Here is a 7,541-nt window from a genome sequence, read left to right as displayed (position 1 = left end):
TCTATCTACTTACCCTTTAATTAGCGACCAACTTTGGTCGCTCATTTTAAATTATATTTATTTATATTTTATAATTTTTTTAAATAATATTATAATTATTAAAATTTAATAAGTGGGTCCCCCAATAGCGACCAACGTTGGTCGCTAATCTCAGTATTTCTTTGACCAAGAAAGTCTGACCAGTCCGGTCAACATTTTGACGAAATTATTGACCAAATAGCGACCAACCTTGGTCGCTAATGTATTTAACATAATTATTTATTATTTTCTCCAATTTAGAGACCAACGTTGGTCGCTTTTCTTGACAGACCAACTTTGGTCGCTAAAGTTTGGTCGCTTTTTTCTGAAATTCTAGTAGTGTATGAAGCTCCTAATGTCAAACTTGATTTACCAAAATGCCCATAAAAATTGAATACCCATTTTATCCTCAATCAAAAACATAGTATACTTTATATGAGCATTGAAAATGGAAATAGTAACAGAACTACGTGAGTAACATTGATTCAAGCAATCTTGAAGGATATATAATTACTACTTATTTATTGTGATTAGTGACGGTAAGTCATATAAAAGTAATTTTAAACTCTATATAGTAAGGAAATAAAATATATTGACAGGGCCAGAGCCTCTTCTCCTCCTCCATTCTTAGAATTACTACGTTCAATGATGACCATCTCATTTTACAAGTTATCTGAATGTTGGATTGGTCTATATGGAGTGAAGAAAAGCAAGTAATTAGTGAAAGAGACAGTACTGGGGAGCAATATGCACTATGATTTTGGCGTTGATTCATGGCTCGTGAAAATGGATCAAACAACAATTCAGAGCATGCAGAGGCTAATGATGAGCCAGTTTCAGTAGGTAAAACTAAAGATGTTCAGAGGTCAACTGATGAAAAGTAAGTTATGATCTAGTGTAGTCTAGAATAGAAAAGAATAAAGTTAATGGCTGATATGCTTCGTGAGGAATCGGGATTGTTATTTGCATAACTAAAGGCGCCATCTAGCTTTAAGTTTTATCCAATTACATGTTCTTCTAGATTCTGGCTAGCTTCCATGTGCTTTGTTTGTTATCTTTTATCATCTAACCATATATTTCTTCAAGAATAGTTGAAATTCTTTGGTACAACGCTAACTCTATCTCCGTACTATGTTGTGATCGATAATGAGTTATAAATTTTAGAATTTTAGAGCTTTTCCATGCCAATATTAGTGATAAAAGAATTAACTGAAAGAATGTACATGACTATGATAGAGGTTGTAAATGATGGCAAGGACCTCCATGTTTCTGTTACAATGCCTTCCATTGAGGTATGTGATTAATATTTTCTTAATACAAAGTTCTGATGTTGTCGTCGTCTTTCTTTCTAAATCATCGAAACTTTATAAATTGATTTAGTCATGATATAGTGCTTTCTAAGGTAGTGCATCCTGGTGCAGCTTTAGATTCTTCTCGTCTCAATTTATTAGTTGATTCACTTTAAAAGAAAATATAGTGAAAGCATTCTTCGAATCTCAATTGTAGTAGTTGAATATCACTTCAAAGGAATAAAAAGACAATGAAAGGGTGCAGAAACATCAGCTCAGAGATAGGGATAGAAACATCAGCTAAGAGAAAAGCAAGCGCCCCGATCAGTTTCACATCCAGCTTGGCCTCTCTGCTGTTGAGACAGAGGACCCAAATTTCTGCAGGAGTTGGGGAGGAGGATCAGAGATGCAGAGAAGGGTGTTCAAAATCAATTGGCGGAGAGATTTCCAGTTGAGTGCAAAAGGGATGACGAAACAAACTAATAAGTAGGAAACTGTAACTCTTATTACAATGTCTAGAATACGGACAATCTTAAAACAGGACAATATTGAACTGACTATTGCCTCAACCTATGTGACAGTAGAAGACTTCGTTACATGAACCTCAACCAATTATCCGATGCTCCATAAAAGGAAAGACATCAAGTGACAGTCACCAAATGATAATTCTAGCTTCAGTTGCAAGTTTTTTTTTTTTTTTTTTTCTTTTTCAAATAATGGTGGTGGCCATATGTTGCAAAAGTTATTATCTGTTACTCAACAGCACAAATACTTTTCACTCTAATTTTTTTTACCAACTCATTCTAACACCTTAATTATTAAGAGAGAGGTATCTTTATCTCGTGGCGAACTGGGCATTCTGCTGTTCATACACAATGCACACTATCTGTCAGGAAAGAAACCCCAACATGAAGACGCCCACATAGATACTCATGTTTAGAAGAAAATACTAAACAAAGTTGGTAAAGATGCTATCTCATCTCTTTCCTATTTTAATCACTATTATTGCCGAATCTTTGGACCCTCCCACTCCATCAGACATTGAAACAAGCCACACTCAATTCAGTATGACTCTACCACCACTCACTCCTACATCAACATTCTGCTCCTAAAGCTTCTCATTCACTCATTCTTTCACAAGGGAAACAACTCTCTGCAGGTGGGTTCCATCTTTATAATACTTCCCCACCTACTTTATATGAATTTTTTCGCAAACAACTTCCTGATATTAAAGTGGAAAACAAGAAGCACAAGGTGAATGGTGGTGGTATAGAAGGCCAGCCATTATTCAGTGCTGAGGCAATACTGTTTCATATTGAAATAACATGTAGCACATACCCACCAACAGCAAGAGATTAAATTTTTATTTCAATTTTATCCTGTTCTTACTGGGACTCACTTATTTTCCTCTAATACATCAATTTGCAGGGATCGGAGTACAAGAAGCAGACAGATCCTCAGAAGGATTTTACATTTGATCAGGCATAACAGTCATATTGAAGAATTCAGCAATTTCAGATGGATTAGTGATCTTCTTTTCTTTCATGTAGTGTTGACACAGAAACTTGTGAAATTAAAATATGAGCAGAAAAGGTCTCACATTCTCAACTTGTCCACTTTCAGCAAGTAAAGGTTGAACTACAGGCTGATGCTAAAAATAAAAGTTGTTTATCCCTTTCATGAATTTGATCTAACAATAAAATGCTTGAGATAAGGTAAATGTTTTCACAAAACCAGCCCGCAATTACACTGGCAATACACTATAGAGTGTTGACAGGAATATTCTACATTAGTTGAGAACAGGCTTCTTCTAGTCAGAACTAAAGAAGGATAAAAAGTTGACTTACAGGTAAGACCACTTAAATGCATCAAAAAACCTGTACAGTGTTTCACTAGATCGCAGCATTATTCAAATCTTTCTTCTGTTTTCTCCCTTTTTACTGGATCCTTCCCAACATAGCTCTGAAATTTTAGGTGGTAGTTAAAAACCTTCATGAGTTCTTTTCCTTTTCATTTGTGTAGAATTCTCTAAATTCTCCAAATCATCATCCTTTTCTTGCAAAATGTCAAAAGTATCACGAGGCAGAACTTTTCTTACGATATGCCAGCCTTTATTTGAAGGATCATCGACATAAAATACTTGTAATGCTTGGTTTGCTAATACAAATGGCTCATTAGTTTTCAATAATCGCTGAGGATTAACACTCACAAAGCCATATTCATCCATTTTAACTCCCTTTTCTTGGTCATACACATCAAACCACATACATCTAAACAAGATCACTCTTTTTCCTCCAATAAATTGCAATTCAAGAATCTCAGTGAGTTCTCCATAATAATCAATATTTTTATTCTCTTCAGGTGTCTCGCCAACTACAACCATCCCGCAATTTTGAGTTCTCAAACCACTGTCATAGTCTTTTACATGAAACCTATATCCATTAGTAATGTAACCTTTGAGACGTTTCACATATGGCAGGGGACCACGTGACAAAGTGAGCAAATCTTCCATTTTCTTACTGTTATCACATTTATACAATTCTACAACCTATCAAAATCAATTATATAATTTAATTAGCAAATACTATATAAAAAATTATGTTTTAAAAAATAGCAATAGTATATAACTAGTACTAACCTTTTTTTTAAACCAACTAATGAACTCCCTATCTGAATGTTTTTGAGAGGTATCACCTGGAATTTCTGAAAACTCTCTACAAAAAATTAAAGAATAAAATATCATTTTAATTGAAATCATGGACAAAGTATATGAGAATTATTATGTCGAATCAATACTTACTCGAGAAATGGTTGAATTTCATCACAGTTCTTCAAAATATAAATATGTGCTTGCTCTAATTCAACTGGATTAAGTTTGTCCAATTTTCGAGCTCTTAATTCTTTTCCAGGTTGAGAAAAAATTGTTAAACCTCCATCAGATTCAATAACACCACTATCATAATTCCGCTCAAGGCGATTAAACTTTGTTTCCATTGTATGCAAGTACCTTGAGCATAGAGTCAAACATTCAGTTGCCAAATATCCCTCCGCGATAGAACCTTCTGGGCAAGCCCTATTGCCAACTAAAGATTTCAAAAAGTATAGCCATCGCTCCATTGATACATCCATCGATATTGAATAGGTCCAGCAATCATAGCTTCATTAGCTAAATGAATCGGCAAGTGCACCATTACATCAAAAAATGAAGGAGGGAATACCTTTTCTAACTTGCACAGAGTTATAGGAATTTGAGCTGCTATCTGTTCTAACTCATCCATTCTTAAACATTTTGCTCCAAGCAAGTTGAAAAATAAAGACAACTCAATAAGAGGTTCACATACAGATTTGCAAAGCATACCACGTATAGCAAGTGGAAGTAAATATTGTAGAAGAACATGACAATCATGACTTTTTAGGCCTGAAATTTTGCTATCTTTAGTGTTGACACACTGAGATATATTTGATGAATATCCATCTGGGACCTTTAAGTTCTTTAGGAATCTGAAAAATTTGTTCTTCTCTTCAGGAGATAACGTGTAAAATGCTGTTGGTAGCTCATATTTATCCCCATTTTAATTGGATGCAATTCTTTCCTTATGTTCATTGCTTGCAAATCCAATCGAGCTTTTATGGTATCTTTGGTTTTTCCTTTGACATTTAAGATTGTCCCCAAAATATTGTCACATACATTTTTCTCAATATGCATCACATCTAAATTATGTCGCAACAATAGAGTTTTCCAATAGGGAAGATCAAAGAAAATACTCTTCTTATTCCAATTATCACACCTACTCTCATGTGATATTTTAATCTTTTTCTTTGGATCCTTTGTTAGTGGTAAACCATCTAAATCAGCCACTTGATCAAGTATATCCTCACCGGATAAAATTTCGGGTGGTAGTCTTCGCTCCTTAGTGCCATCAAATGAATCTTTATCATTCCTCCATTTGTGATTAAGAGGAAGAAAGACTCCTACTGACCACTATAACACTGCTTTTACCTACTTTCTTAACCTAACTTGTAGGATGTTTCTTTATTGTCAACATGGGCAAGCTAATTTTCCTTTTGTACTCCATCCAGATAAATTTGCATAAGCCGGAAAGTCATTAATTGTCCATAATAAAGATGCATGCAACATAAAGTTTTGTTTGGTTGACGCATCAAAGGTCTCCACTCCAGTTTTCCATAATTCCTTCAATTCATCCATCAAAGGCTGAAGATAAACATCAATTGCATCTCCCGGACTTTCAGGACCAAGAATAAGCATCGACAAAATAAAATTACTCTTGTCTTCTATACACTAGNAGAAACCAATATTTTAAATTAGGAGTGGAAGTGCTGAACCATTTTCCATGAGATCTGGAACATGTAATTAGGGCAAGGAACACTAAAATCTCCAACAGTTTTGCTTCCTATAGAGTTCTATCTAAAGAATAAGAAACATGCTCCTTGACTAGCACCTTAGATTTTTCCTTCTTATTGATTCCTTAAAACTGGATCATTATAACTTTGCCAAAAGGGGAATGTGCCTATGGAAAATGTAATTAGATTTGTACTTGTAGGCAATACTGGGATCAGGTTAGATTGGATGAGGAGACTGAAGATAGCCCTTGGAGCAGCCCGAGGTTTGCAGTATCTTCATGACCTTATTAATCCTCCTATCATACACAGAGACATCAAGTCCAACAACATCTTGCTGGATGAACGCCTAAACGCAAAAGTTGCTGATTTTGGTTTGTCCAAGCTTCTAGGTGACTCTGAAAGGGGTCACATTACCACTCAGGTCAAAGGAACAATGGTGAGTAAAGATTCTCTTCATGCCTGCCCAAACTTGTTTGATTTGGAATATTGTATGCTTATATCCTAGCATTTTCTGATGTCCACAAGTTCAGAAATTGTATTATCTCGATAATTTAGTAGGAACCATTTGGGACTTTCTAAGGGAGAAACATCTTCACTTAGGGGCATCATACCTTTGTGTCAATAAGACAACAGGGGCATCATACCATTGTGTCAATAAAATGCAGCTCAACTCTCACACTAGAAGAATTACTCAACAGGAACAACTACTGCCAGGTGCTGAATGATCAGCTATGACATGGGATTTTGGTGTTCAAAAATGGGATCGGTGAGTGCATTCTGGACTAAAATCTTAGTGCACTTCATTACCCCCATATACCAGGAAGGCTACCGAACAAATTTGGTATCAGAATTTTGCTCGAACTCATAAGAGATCTGCAGCAAACTATGCAAACTCACTCATGCACACAACTGCTGGTATAAAGATATATTTTACAGAGCAGTTGCGGTGGATCACAAGGTGCTACAGCTGGTACAATGCATTTGCATTAAAGTTTCTTTCTTTATTGAGTTAGTTAAAAGGTAAAGTTTCTTTTTTTATTGAGTTAGTTAAATAGGATCGTCATTTGTCATTTTCAGGAGTTTACATTTTCTCCTTAACTTTTATTTCTTAGTCAAACACAATTTTTCATATAATATTTATGTACTTTTTCAAATAATTTATTTTCATTTAGATAGGATTCACGCGCAACACGCGTATCCTAAAACTAGTTATACTAAATGTATGAAGCTCCTAATGTTAAACTTGATTTACCAAAATGTCCATAAAAATTGAATGCCCATTTTATCCTCAATCAAAAACATAGTATACTTTATATGAAATGCTACCATAATAAATTTATAAGCTACTAAACTTCTTTTCATGTGCAACGTATATGAGCATTGAAAATGGAAATAGTAACAGAACTACGTGGGTAACATTGATTCAAGCAATCTTGAAGGATATATAATTACTACTTATTTATTGTGATTAGTGAAGGTAAGTCATATAAAAAGTAATTTTAAACTCTATATAGTAAGGAAATAAAATATATTGACAGGCTCAGAGCCTCTTCTCCTCCTCCATTCTTAGAATTACTACGTTCAATGATGACCATCTCATTTTACAAGTTATCTGAATGTTGGATTGGTCTATATGGAGTAAAGAAAAGCAAGTAATTAGTGAAAGAGACACTACTGGGGAGCAATATGCACTATGATTTTGGCGTTGATTCATGTCCCGTGAAAATGGATCAAACAACAATTCAGAGCATGCAGAGGCTAATGATGAGCCAGTTTCAGTAGGTAAAACTAAAGATGTTCAGAGGTCAATTGATGAAAAGTAAGTTCTGATCTAGTGTAGTCTAGAATAGAAAAGAATAAAGTTAATGGCTG

General features: G+C 34.8%; 1 long non-coding RNA gene across 1 annotated transcript; it reads left to right on the top strand.

Moving 5' to 3' along the window:
* Nucleotides 1-2,265: 2,265 nt before the first annotated feature.
* Nucleotides 2,266-2,981, top strand: LOC109214824. Its single transcript, XR_002066250.1, has 2 exons — nucleotides 2,266-2,466; nucleotides 2,736-2,981. It is a non-coding gene; the product is annotated as an uncharacterized LOC109214824 (long non-coding RNA).
* The last annotated feature ends 4,560 nt before the right edge of the window (nucleotides 2,982-7,541 follow it).

Source organism: Nicotiana attenuata, unplaced genomic scaffold (genome assembly GCF_001879085.1).
Source record: "Nicotiana attenuata strain UT unplaced genomic scaffold, NIATTr2, whole genome shotgun sequence".
NCBI classification, from domain to species: domain Eukaryota; kingdom Viridiplantae; phylum Streptophyta; class Magnoliopsida; order Solanales; family Solanaceae; genus Nicotiana; species Nicotiana attenuata.
The sequence above is the reverse complement of the archived record's forward strand: the minus strand, read 5'-3'. Positions and strand labels throughout refer to the sequence as shown.